Consider the following 14,132-nt stretch of genomic DNA (forward strand, 5'->3'; position numbering starts at 1 on the left):
CAATCTTAAAATCAACTTTACTAAAAGATGTATTTTTAAATTGTGAGCTCAGAGACCCCAAACTCCACATATCCATCCGCTCCCAAAGGGAATCTACACCTTAATCATATTTAAAGGTAGCCCCCGTGTTAACCTATGAGAGGGACAGGCCTTGCAACAGTGAAGAATGAAATTAGCAATATTTCACTGTCAGGACATATAAAACACATTACTATATGTCCTACCTTAATCATACACTGCGCCCTGCCCTTAGGGCTACCTAGGGCCTACCTTAGGGGTGCCTTACATGTAAGAAAAGGGAAGGTTTAGGCCTGGTAAGGGGGTACACTTGCCAAGTCGAATTTACAGTTAAAACTGCACACACAGACACTGCAGTGGCAGGTCTGAGACATGATTACAGAGCTACTTATGTGGGTGGCACAACCAGTGCTGCAGGTCCACTAGTAGCATTTGATTTACAGGCCCTGGGCACCTCTAGTGCACTGTACTAGGGACTTACAAGTACATCAAATATGCCAATCATGGATGAACCAATTACATACACATTTCGTATAGCAGCACTTGTACTTTAGCACTGGTTAGCAGTGGTAAAGTGCCCAGAGTAACAAAAACTGCAAAATCTGAGTCCAGCACACATCAACAACCTGGGAAACAGAGGAAAAAAATTTAAGGGAGACCACGCCAAGGATGAGAAGTCTAACAAATGTCAAGACTAAAAATGTGGTGTACGGTTTCTGTGCCCATTCAAAAAATGTTATATAGGGAAACCCAATCAAGAAATCCGGCAAAGAATAACTCAACATAAGTCAAAGATTCGGCGCAGGGTTGTAACCGCTCCACTGGTCGAACACTTGGTTGAGAAACAGCATGTGGGGATTGATCTAAAGTGGACATTGCTGGTGCCAGTGCAATCCGACTTTAGAGGAGGGGGGCTTGGAAAAGTGTTCAAAACAACAAGAAGCATATCTCATACTTCCTTTTAACACAGCCACAAATGATCTGAATGCAATGACTGAACTACAGAATTTATGACATAAAAGTCCAAAAGTGTCCCCGGCAAAGAAAAACACAATGGTGAGTTTAAACACGGAAGGTTGAGTTATAGTTTCAAGTCACCACAATTAACTTATTTTGGAGAACGATGTGAATTGAAACTGTTCAGCAATGAATGTGACAAGAATTCAATCAAGTTTCACACAATTTTTTTCAAGAAAGTGTATTTACTTAATACTACATGTTCCATGAAGATCATTACAAGAACCTTTGTTAGGAACATTTCATAACCTCAAAACTGTACCCCACTTAAGAACTCAATCAGGTTTACAAGTTTGTTTTTAAGATATGGTCTTCTAAAAACCACGTTTTATGAAGATAATCACAGGATCGTATTCCTTACCATATGATTAATGGTAATATATGTGTTGAATACATTTAGTTGACTCAATCAGTATCTTCTTCTATCAGTGCGTACAAGGTAAACTACATGTCCCATGATGCCTCACTAAATGAGCAGAATCCCCAGCAGCATCAATAATAGCGCTCCAGCTTTCCATTATTTTTTAACACAGGACCTGGAATGTGGGTAAAGGAAACTCACTTCAAGATTTACTCTTTACATACAAGTAAGCATGTGATAGCAAGCAGTATGCAGTTAATTTTAGGGAAAATAGATTGTTGTGTTTAAATCCCCACCCAGGCGTGCACCCAGCCCCTCACGCTTAATAGACCAGCCGCCTTAGCTGAGCGGCTCAGTGGTCACATTTCTAAAATGTAGCCCAGTAAGGTCGGAGGCGCATTGGTTACTTTGTAGCCAGCTATGTCGTGGTTATTTATATTTCCAGCCGGGCTTCTTGATTCTAGAGTGGCGCTCCTGTTCTTAGAGTCTTTCTTTCCGTAGCAGGCAGCGCTTAATTAACCTTTAGAAAAGACGACATCTGTATTGAAAATCCCCTCCCTAGTGCCCACGCAGCACTTCTACCTTGAAGTAAATTGATCCGTGTCAATCATGCGGCGTGTTAGTCGCAATGCAGCCAGCTCCCACTTCTTCTATCTCTAAGCCAAGTCAGGCCGGCGGCGCGTTGGATGCTTTGGAGCCATCTTTTGGGTGACCACGGAAGCACTTGAGTCACGAAACTCCTGCGTATTACCCGTTACTTAGAAGCCTGATCCATTACAACACGTAGGCCCCCCTTTTCATGTTTTCAAGCATTCGAGGGTTCGGCTGCAAAAACTTTTTTGAGTACGAATCTGTGTAATTGAGTTGTAAGACGTTTTTGATCATTTTCGGGAATTATCGCCAAATTCAATGAGAAATAAGACCCAAAAGTACTAAATAGGTGTATAGGAGCCTGTCTCCCCGCTGAGTGAGTTTACCTAAGTGTCCCCGCTGTGTGGTGATCATTATTGTACACTTCATTACAGCGCCTTGAGACCCTCGCTGGTGAGTAGCGCGCCTTACACATGTACTGATTGATTGATTACTTTGGAGTGTTCCACCAGGTTTCCTTTTCTAATAAGTGTTCCCTCCTGTGCTCCCTAGCTTCCTGCCCATGCCAGAATGACAAACCTGAATTTACCAGTAAAGTAGTGCGCTATTGAACGTAAAATACAAAGCGAAGGCTTTAACCCAATTTGTCCTAAATCTACTGCCATACAGAGAGCTCCTAATGTAGTTCGATACAAAACTTTCTTTGTTTTGTCCTGTTGTGTATTTTAGTTTACACCAATGCTATGTCCTGAGTAGGCCCCATGGAATGAGGAGGGGGTGGAAATGCATCAACAGCTATTCCCAACCAGGGATTGGAACTCAAAGAATTTTCTGGCAGATGGGGGATGGGTGGACTGAACTGTAAAAAAGACACACACCCCTAGGTTTCACCAGTTTGAAAGAAGTGTATCAGCACCCTCAGTACGTTGGCTCAATTTGAAAAGGGTTACACATTAATCTCTAAATTAGAGGAACCCTCATGAGCAGACAATTAATGTGGTTACTTTTCTATTTTTTGATGTTAAGTTCCAGTTTTCCTTGTTGTGTTGTCCCGCGATGTATGACTTGTTATTGCATTGTGTGCGAGCGCAAAGAGAGGACAGGAATGTAGTGTATAATGATAAATATGATACATTCCTTGCCCTTTCCCTCTCACACGGCACAGCGCTGCGAGGTGGCTTGCTGCACTGTGTAAAATAATGATAACTCTGCCCCTCAATTTATCTCTCACAGAGACTTGAATGAAAACGCAAGAGAAACTGCCTAAAAATAGAATGTTTTTAAAACGTAGTACTGCAGTAAACTAAACGTGCACTGGTATGATTAGAAAAATGTGATTAAAAAATGTGAAAAAAGCACTTATTGTAACTTCAAAAATGTGTGCCATCTCGACAGGTTGCATATTAGAACAGTACAGGGTGGCCCGAATTTAGAGACAACTTATCTGGGCTAGCACAGTAATATCACCTGCTTGGGCCTCTCCGGGGCCTTGTAAGTGTCTTGCTTGGCTACACTCCAGCTGAATCAAACAGAATTGGAACAGCTGCACGTTGCAACAGCTGCAGTCTAGAGCAGTGGTTCCCAATCTTCTGACTTCTGTGGACCCCCACTTTATCATTGCTGGAATCCAGAGACCCCCATTGAATCATTACTGGAATCCGGGGACCCCCCCCGACTGAGTCATTACTTAAAGCTGGGATCTGTTAAGATTATTTATATTTCTAAAAAATTGTGGACCCCCTGAGGAGGCTTTGCGGACCCCCCGGGATTCCTGGACCACAGATAGGGAACCACTGGTCTAGAGGAATGCTTCCACGGAGCCTCCGCAGAATTTTGCACATCCAAATGCTCTTGTTGTTCTCCTAATAGTGCTGCCTCTGCCCCCTTTTAGACTAGGGGTTGCAAGGACAGTGCCAAGGGCCACTGTTGCGACCCCTAGAGAACCCCAAATTACATCCACGCTGAGTTATCTTTCTAGGACGAAAATTAGGACTTCCTCAAACCGCTGAGCTTTCCACAGAAAGAGAGAACTGCACATTCAAAGTTTCATATCTCCAATTTAAATATAGCTGCCTTCACTTTCTCGTGCAGTTCCACCTTATCACTAAACTTCCGCTGTGAACCAGAGCACTTCCGGAAACAACCACTCACCCAACACAAGCTGTGCTGTATTTAACTTACTTTGAAAACACCTCTTCCTTCCCTGTTGTACCCTAGCATCTGCTAACATTGTGGCAAGTCCCTCCTGCAGGGGCAAGGGTTTTCGTTTCATTTCAGGTAAATGAAATGTGGGCTTTATTGAAGGTTCCTTTGCTTTTCGTAATTTACTTAATTCGTTTCTTTGCCAAAGGATGTTCACTTTGGATGTCAAGTAAGCCTTCAAAATCGTCTTCTCTTTCTGTGTCATAGAAACTAAAAAAGAAGTATAATGAAGGTTCTCTTTCCCGCCAACCAAAATTAAAAGAGAAAAAAAGAGGATGGTATTGAAAATAAGGGAGGCTTTAAAATATCCACATTTCGTTTCTAGCTTTAACGTGCTTATGCTGTATGTGATAGCACATTAAACCCACACCTTTTGGCTTTGCCAATGGCTGTCTATATTTACTGACTTTACAGGTTTCAGATAACTTTCTTTCTTGGTTGCCACAATCCACATGAATATACATATTCTGATAAAATTGAAGGAGATGATTATTTTGTTTTCCTTTTGGCAGGACAGTCCAAAAATGGGTCCAAAATAACTAGATTCACGCTACATCACATTTTAGCCCAGCCAGCTTCTATGTATTTGAGCCTTGATTAGAGTTATTGTATGAAATCTATATTAAGTGGATAGCCTAAATATATAGCACAGATCTCACATTTCTGGTCACCACTGCTCTTGGGTAAAATCGCCCACCCGTGTCTTAAACTAATGTAGGCACACTTGGGATTGTCTAGGTTTTAGTGTCCAGGGCGATATTATACATGCTCAAAGTATAGAGAAGACTGCCCTTTGGTATGCTAAAACATGTTCTTGCCTCCTTACCGTGGTTAATTTCTTAGGTGTCGTTCTGAATCAAGATGGCTGACTTCCCAATGTAATCCACTCCACTTCTCTGATATGAGTGGGCAGTAATTTAACATTCCACCCAGCTACCACCTTCACCTGCCTCACTTATCCCATTTCTGGCATTGAAATGCAACTGTCCTCTATTTTCTCCTGTCATATGGTCCTTGTATACCAGATCCCTGAACTGAAATATGCTGAGGATCCTTGTGGCAGTGAAGATAAATCCACCTTAATGGTGTGTTGGCATCTCTGAAAGGGCGCTGCAAATTTCCTACCCAACAGAGGCAATAACAGGAGGGAATAAGTAGTTTTTAAGGGTTAGAATATCTGGGCAGAAAATATAACTGTACTGGTATAGTTAACAATTTAATTTAAAAGGTACACCATAGTAAAATGTAAGAACAATAATAGCTATATACAAACACACCAACCAAAATTCCAGAGTACCTGCTCTATCCAAAACACATAATATTCATCATATAAAAAGCTTGAAATTAAGAAATTCTGAAAATGTGTAGCATCTAATCCAAGGCATGATTCTAAAATCTGATACAGGTTAATGGTACAACATGTCAAACTAAATATAAAAAATAAAACTTCCAAAAATGTAAACTCCAACAAATAAAGAAAATCGTGAAAATAAGAGGAAATTACAATATTTACAACAATTTTCTTAACAAATATTTATTCATGGAACTATAAAATTAGTCCCAAGGAAAAGTTGAGCAGCCCCTGGAGAAAAGCATGGCATTTGAAACACCCACCTAGCCCAACTCATAGTAAAGCAGTCATCCAAAATAAACATACATACCTAACCAGAGTTACTTATCTTCTGAACTACTCTAGAGAAATCACAATACCCACTTTCTACATATCTAAACCCTGACCCATACCTGAAACAGCACTGAACAACATATACATTATATAGATTATGCAAAATAAAAAAGAATGCCTAAAATGAACTATCCCTACCTAGTACACGTAAAATAACAGCCCTAATGTATAAATCTTCACAAAATGACAAAACTAGGTCTCCTTACCCAAATTTAGTGAATTGTAACCTGCATCTACACTCATTGAGGGCTACTAAATAGAAGCACAGATAAAATACAATACACAATAAGAAATAGAAACAAAATAAAGGGAAACTCAAATTGAAAGAAGGTTAAATAAGCATGAAAACAACTGAATTATATTTAAATATACAAAAACATTTAAAATATTGCTGAAGATGGTACCCTGTGACAGTTGGTCAACGTTCCCTCTTGATTGCTTGTGGAAAGACCACCCAGCAGCCACATTGCCTCCCCCCACCTAATAGTGAACATGAAAGGTGTCAAATATCTCCTTAAGAGCATTCAAGTTAGGAGTAAAAAGCCACAGAGGCCAATAGCTCCTTGGAACTTTTGTAGCTTTTGAACGAAGATGAAAAGTAATGAAAAAGTAGATCAAAAAGGCACCAAATTCTTCCTGGTGTAAATGCAGACAAACAAGCCGTGCTAGAACATCCACAAGGAAATCTGACTGAAAAGAGAAACAATAACAGCCAAAATAATAGCAAGTGGGTGATAAAGGCAAGTATAAAAAGAGAATGCATGCATTCTGGAACAACCATCACTCATTAATGGCACCTTCATCTATGGTTCATACAGCAACTGACATGACAGGTAAAGACTCAACCTCATCTTGGATTGGGAAGATCACACAGTAATTCTTGGGTAGACCATCGTTCGGGAAAAGGCATTTCAAACGGCTTAACCACTTCCCTTACTTCCATAAATAGAATTGACAAGACACAGAAAGAAGAACCAAGTTTGACAACTTTTATCCAAAGCTGAACTCCACCGTCTAATTGCCATGCGCTGTCTTCTGCATGGTAAGCATACCGTTGTCTCTGTCACAGTCACCACATCAGGTAACCTCTCAGTATGTATGTACCATTTTAAAAAAACCTTTTGACAAATCTGCAAAAATATTTTTTTAAATGTTCGTCCATTTTGGTTTTGGCATGACAGGCTTAGTGCAGATCCACTTGGCATGAAAGTAGAACTTTACTCAAATAACTGCCATTGCGTACTTTGTTGTAAATCTATTCAGTCATTTCCAACAAATTACCATTATAACTATGTGGTTTTTTTGTGCCTCACAATGAGCTGAGATGTCAATCAAGACAGAGATTTCTGGACTATTAATCTGAGAATTTGCTTTGAAGCCGGGTTTGCAGACCATTTACGGGCCCAAATTTTAACAATTGAAAGAATCTGATTGAATAGAGGAGCTTTTCCCCCATTGCCCATTTAGGGTGCACAAATCCAAACCTGGGTTAGTGGCCCAAAAGCTCTATGAATAATGGCTGTGACATGAAGAAACATGTTACGACTAGGGGTACTTTTACAAAATGTCATAAAGGGAAGTTTTTATTCTTGCATTAATTTTATTTATACTTAAAAATTTGTGAAGATAAAGTTCAATTATTTAACAATGTAACACTTTCATTTTGTAAGAAAACTATTAGCAAAGTACTATATTTCTAAAACACAAAAAGTATTTTCAGTGCAATCCTATTAACATTGGGTAAAGGGCACACATTATATGGAGGAGTGCAATTAACCATTCAAATGCCTTGCCTACGAAGATTTGGGAAAAAATTACAATGGTCTGGTGGTAATTTCCTATACTAACCTAATTCCCTGTAATATTGGCATGGCATAAATCCTGGGTAAGATGGTGGGGCTAACTTGCTCTTCTAACACTTGTTGTTCAAACATTTGGAAAAGGGCATACATAGGTTATTTCTAATTCACTCTTCTAACTCTAGTTCTGAAAACATTGGAGAAAGGACAAAAATCATAGAGTGGCTAATATGCACAGTCCACTGTCATAAACATTAGTCAAAGGGTGAAAATCATATGATGGTGTGCTCATTTACTGTTCTGATTCCAGTAACCTTGGGTAAAGTATACAATTCACAGGATGGGCTCCAACTTTCTACACTAGCTCTTATCTCATACATATTAGTGAAAGTGAATGAATCAGGTGTGTTTATCTGCTAGTCTAACTCCACCCCCAGAAAGATTTGGGAAAATGCAAACAATTTGAGGTACTGATTGCCTATTTTAACACCAGTCACAGAATCATTCAGTGAAAAGAAATACTTTGGGCCAAAGAAAACCCAGAAAAGTAGCATGAATACCAATGGATATCAGAATATCCTACATTTCACTGCTAATTATCTGCCTCCAAACTGAAAACCCTACTGTAACTCTATATCATCACCCAGTTCCTGCATCCCACTACTAACACTGTACACAACACAATAAAATGAAAACACATATGTATACTAGGCCTTCAAAGAAACAACAAAACCTAAATAGCCCTGGAACCCCAAAAATTGCAAACATACCCCAATATTATAAACATATATGCACAGTCGCCACTAAACTCTTAATATAACACACAACCCACTAAAACTGAAACTGTGCCAAAAAAGGAACATAAAATTAACATTAAACGTTTGCAAAACATTTTTATTAACACATTACCTATTCTTTGCATTAGTACAACCTAAACACCCCCAACAAAATATACATCCCCAACACAACATCTTGTAGTGAAAATAAGTATGTTTGACCACTGACTTTGTGTTTCACCACTGTGCAGATTAGTTGTTCAATGTTCTCCAGTAGCACATTACATTTTGCATTCAGTTTAGCTGCCTATTGGCTTTAAAGTGGCGTTAGACATTACATTTTGTATTCAGTTTAGCTGCCTATTGGCTTTATCGTGGCGTTGGACATTACATTTTGTATTCAGTTTAGCTGTCTATTGGCTTTATCGTGGTGTTAGACTTTGCAGTTGAGACATTGCAGATGAGTTGTGTTTTTCCACATGGTAAACTAAGCTTGTGTTTTTCATATTTTCTCCTACCAAATACGATAGCATGATAAGGAAGCGCATATTTTATGTTTTTCTATAGTGCAGAAAACAGATTGACATTGAAAGGCATGTCTCGAAACGGTGGCCAGCTTTCAACACATTCCTGTCAAGGTTTACCTAAAGAAGCCAGCATGTTTTGAATATGCACATCTGAGAGGAAATGCCTTTTAGAAGACTTTTTCCCAAGATTATTCAATCTATAAAAGGTTTCCCTGGGCAGCATCGGGGGGAATTTTCTGAGACTTATGTCATGAGTGGACGTCAACTGCCTGACCTCCTGTGAGGGTGGAAAAAACTCTTTCTCGCAGTTGAACAGGGGTCATCAACTTGCTGGCATGAGAAAGATGAAGAGCAGTGACAGTCCCTACGGTGATGAATTTTGACTTTAATCTTTGCTTGGCAGTTATGTTATAATATAATCACATATATTTGCTGTGTACATTGCAGTTGAGAATCACTTTGATATATTTTCCTTTCATTGCTGTGACTGTTTTTAAACGTGTGCCTCCAACCTACTAATCTCCTCTATCAGGAACCTCGTGGTGAAGTAATAATAAATGTCTTCTTTAAACTAGGAAGTGCATTCCAGAGATTTTCGTCAGCTCGGTCATTAGTGAAAGCAAAACATTTTGGCGTGGAGTCGTCAGTCTAGGAGTGGAATTGGAGATTGGAAGTGCACGATTTAAAAGTGTAATTGTTTTTGTTGTTTAGAAACTTGAAGGAAGCACCGAAGACCATGTTTGAAAATGCATGTGAAGTTAAAAAGCCTTATGGTGCTGTGACAAACATGTTTTCTTGTTTATCAGGGCTTTCTAAGTTTTGGGATGAGTGCTTGGATAAAACAAAAGCGTTTTCATATTTAGAAAATGTGCTTTTTGAAATAAATGATGTCCCTTGTGTTCTTGACAGAAGGGTTTGGATACTTTTGTCTGCTTACAGAAAAATACATGAGAGATGTAAACAGTTAGAACATGAAAATAAGAATTTACATGAGCAAATTAGCCAGAACAAATTATTGCAAGATAAAACTGAAATTTACAAAGCTGTTACAGGAGAATCTGTCTTTTCACATTTCAGTAAAGAGGAGGTTAAAAAAGGTGGGGGCCAGTGTGAGCCTCATGAGAAGAGCGTAGTTCTCTGTGCACAGAGCAGCCCACAGTTTTTGGCAGGAGTTGAAGTGCATTCTTTAAAAGATTACACTGAGCAATAAGTTGAGGATGTTACCGGTATATTCAGACCACTTTTGCAGAGTACGATGTGTATAATTAATTCAGACAAGACAGAGGTACTGTCGCAAAATGTGCAGTTTCTGGGAATTCAGTGGAATCCAGAACATAGAGAGATGTTGTTACAGGGAAAACAAAAGATTTTAGAGTTACTTACTATTTGCACTAAGCAAGAGACACCGAGTTTCATAAGCTTGTTTTATTTTTGGAAACAGAATAGCCCTCATCTGAGTAAAATCTTAATGCTTTGGTACAAAGTGACTAGGAAAAAACATGAGTTTGAATGCAGTGAGGAGCTGCTGTGTGCTTTTGATATGGCAAATGAAATAGTTCAACAGACTTTAGATTTGTGCACAGTGCAAGAGGGAAAAACTGATTTACATGTAAATCAGGGACAATATGCCAACTTGAGTATATGGCAGAAACAGGGGAGGACAAGGGCGCCCCTGGGGCTTTGGATTAGAAAACTATCTGACTTTGTGGAGCGCTATACTCCTTTTGAAAAACAGCTTTTGGCTTGTTATTGGGTTCCAGTGAATACTGAGCAAATCACACTAAATTATAATGTAATCCTGAAATCTGAAATCTCAATCATGCAGTGGGTGATGAGTTCACCTAAATCTCACCATATAGGACATACACAAGAGGCTCGTATCATACACTGGATCTGGTACATACAAGATAGGGCTCGAGTAGGACCGGCAGGCTCTGCAGCCCTACATGAACAGGTGTCTCAAGCCCCTGTACAGGATGAGGAGAGGGTGCAGGGAGTACCACAGGTGAAAGAGTCACCAGTGAAATGTAGTGCACCATTTGAATTATTGTCCCCTGGGGATAGAAAGCGTGTTTGTTTTTACTAATGATTCATTGAAATATGTGGGTACTAAAAGACATTGGAAAGCAGTGTTATACAATCCAGTTACTGAAACGTTGTTGTCTACCACAGGAGAAGGAAAAAGTAATCAATATGCAGAGTTGTACAATGTGTGTCAGACTTTAAAGCAAGAGCTGCCTGAGACATGTTATTTTTACTCTGATTCTTGGTTCACTGCCAATGGATTAGCCGTTTAGCTTTCCACATTGGTTGCACATAACTGGTTCATTCATTCAAAGGAGGTGAGGAGCAAAGAGTTTTTGCAGGAAATTTGGGAAATGTTAAAACAGAGTAAAGTCATAGATGCTCATTGTCCCATTGACTCATTAGAACGCTGGCTCAATTCCCTTGCAGATGTTCAAGACAAAAGTGCAAAGGCAGAAGTATCAACCCAGGATTCTGACTTGGTGGGGATGAGTAAGTGGGCGCTCCAGAAATGTGGACACCTAGGAGAAAAAGCCACTTGCAGGTGGGCAGAGATTAGAGGGATGCACGTTCCCCTAGATTTGATAAAAACTGTAATTTTGCAATGTCCTATTTGTCAGCACACACAACAGAGATCTGTCCCACAAACAGTCCAAGATCAGTTGGGGAGAGGAAAGTTACCAGGACAGATATGGCAAATTGATTACAACTGTTCTCAGCACAATATTGAGTGGATATATCATATTCCTTATTATCCACTGGCCTCAGGACTGATTGACAGAATGAATGGTTTACTGAAAGCTCAGTTGCGAAAGTATCTGATGAAACTTTGAAAAACTGGAGAGAACACTTAAATGAAGCCCTCCAGATTCTGAACAATAGACCATTAACAAATGCTGAAACACCTCTGATGTGAATGTTAACCCCAGCTTTGCAAATACAACCACATGTGGCCACTACTACCATCACATACTGGAAAATAAAACCTGGAGTGTTAGCTCCTTACAGAGTCACACCTGAATGTGCAGGTCTTGAATTACATGCTTTACAAGCTTACAGACTAAAACCACTAGACATAGCATTGTGTGAAACAGGTGTTGGAGTACAGATTCCCCCAGAGCATTTTGGATTGATTGCTTCCAGATCTGTGTGGGCCCTTAAAGGTATTCAGGTTTTAGGGGGAGTGATTGCTGCAGATTACAAGGCGAAATCAAAGTAATTCTGATAACTAGTAGACAATCTGATTCATTCATACAGATTGGAGACAGAATTGTCCAATTTTTCATAAGTGCAGTAAATGGAGGTTTGGTAAGGAAGGTGTCTGCCCCAGCCCTTCTGACAGTGCAAGAAAAGGGAAGCTGTGGTGCAGCAGATAAAAACTTCAGTGCTAAGGTGTGGGTTGACCCCCCAAATGGCCCTCTATAACCTGCAGGAATTATAGCAAAGGGTCCCAATAACGTCCTGCTGCTTATAAAACAAAGAAAGGAAAAAGGAGCGCCCATTTCAGATGACAAATGTTATTTGCAAGAAAAATCATACTTTTTTCTTTTGCAGATCCTTCTACGACTCGCCACTGACCATGATTGTGCTGTGTGGTCTCCCTTCAGGCGTTTGCGTGTGGGGTCAGGAGAGGGACCGCACCCGCAACCAGAACCTGATTGACAACCTTTGTGCAACACTCCTGCTGCTTAAAAAAAAAAAGTACAAAAACCTATGGGTCCATTTTTGCGCAACTGGCGCCTCCGGTTCAATTCCTACATGGGATCAATATAGAGTACCATGGATGTTCTGTCAACTTGTTTGATTACATTCTTCCACTCGTATTAACTTATGGTTTATTAGCATCTGATGACTGCTGCCAGTCTCATTAAGCAATATTGCCAGTTAGCTGTTTGTTTTTTGTGTGGAAACCTGACTTTCACTTACATTCCAGCAAAACTTTGAGGTGGACCGTGTACCTTTTCATGATTAGAACTCATGATGTTTCCATCTAATTCTACACCAACTTGCTATATTAGAGAAACTATTCAATCAGTTCAGTCTTTTCATTGTAGGTGCATCTGATTTGAAAGTTTATAAGATCAATACGTTAATCCACTTCTATTGCTTTACAGTGATTGCTTTTATCATTACATTATGTTGCTATATACAATGCAAACCTGATTTGATTATAATGTTTTAGTTTTTTCTTTGAAATAAGAGAAAAGTAAACAAAAGTCATTGGTCAGAGGGTGGAGATGTAGTGAAAATAAGTATGTTTGACCACTGACTTTGTGTTTCACCACTGTGTATAAAAGTTGTTCAATGTTCACCAGTAGCACATTACATTTTGTATTCAGTTTAGCTGCCTATTGGCTTTAACGTGGCGTTAGACATTACATTTTGTATTCAGTTTAGATGCCTATTGGTTTTATCGTGGTGTTGGACATTATATTTTGTATTCAATTTAGCTGCCTATTGGCTTTATTGTGGCGTTAGACATTGCAGTTGAGACATTGCAGATGAGCTGTGTTCTTCCACATGGTAAACTAAGCTTGTGTTTTTCATATTTTCTCCTACCGAAAACGATAGCATGATAAAGAAGCACATATTTTGTGTTTTTCTTTAGTGCAGAAAACAGAATGACCTTGAAAGGCGTGTCTTGGAACGGTGGTCAGCTTTCCACACATTCCTGTCAAGGTTTACCTAAACAAGCCAGCATGTTTTGAATATTCACAACTGAGAGGAAAGGCCTTTTAGAAGACTTTTTCCCATGATTATTTAATCTATAAAAGGTGTCTGTTAGACTTTTCATCCCTGGCGTGGTCTCCCTTAACTTTTTGCCTCTGTTCCCCAGGTTGTTGATGTGTGCTGGACTCTGATTTTACTGTTTTTGTTACTCTGGGCACTTTACCACTGCTAACCAGTGCTAAAGTGCAAGTGCTCCTTTACAAAATGTGCATGTGATTGGTTTATCCATGATTGGCATATTTGATTTATTAGTAAGTCCCTAGTACAGTGCACTAGAGGTGCCCAGGGCCTGTAAATCAAATGCTACTAGTGGGCCTGCAGCACTGGTTATGCCACCCACATAAGTAGCTCTTTAATCATGTCTCAGACCTGCCACTGCAGTGTCTGTGTGTGCAGTTTTAA

The 14,132-nt window shown here is 39.6% G+C and overlaps 1 long non-coding RNA gene across 1 annotated transcript; it reads left to right on the forward strand.

Moving 5' to 3' along the window:
* The first annotated feature begins 1,566 nt into the window (after positions 1-1,566).
* Positions 1,567-13,415, forward strand: LOC138301936 (uncharacterized). The gene is made up of 3 exons (XR_011205174.1): positions 1,567-1,622; positions 6,823-6,915; positions 12,555-13,415. It is a non-coding gene; the product is annotated as an uncharacterized lncRNA (long non-coding RNA).
* Positions 13,416-14,132: the final 717 nt, after the last annotated feature.

Source organism: Pleurodeles waltl, chromosome 6 (assembly GCF_031143425.1).
Source record: "Pleurodeles waltl isolate 20211129_DDA chromosome 6, aPleWal1.hap1.20221129, whole genome shotgun sequence".
In the NCBI taxonomy this organism is placed as follows: Eukaryota; Metazoa; Chordata; class Amphibia; order Caudata; family Salamandridae; genus Pleurodeles; species Pleurodeles waltl.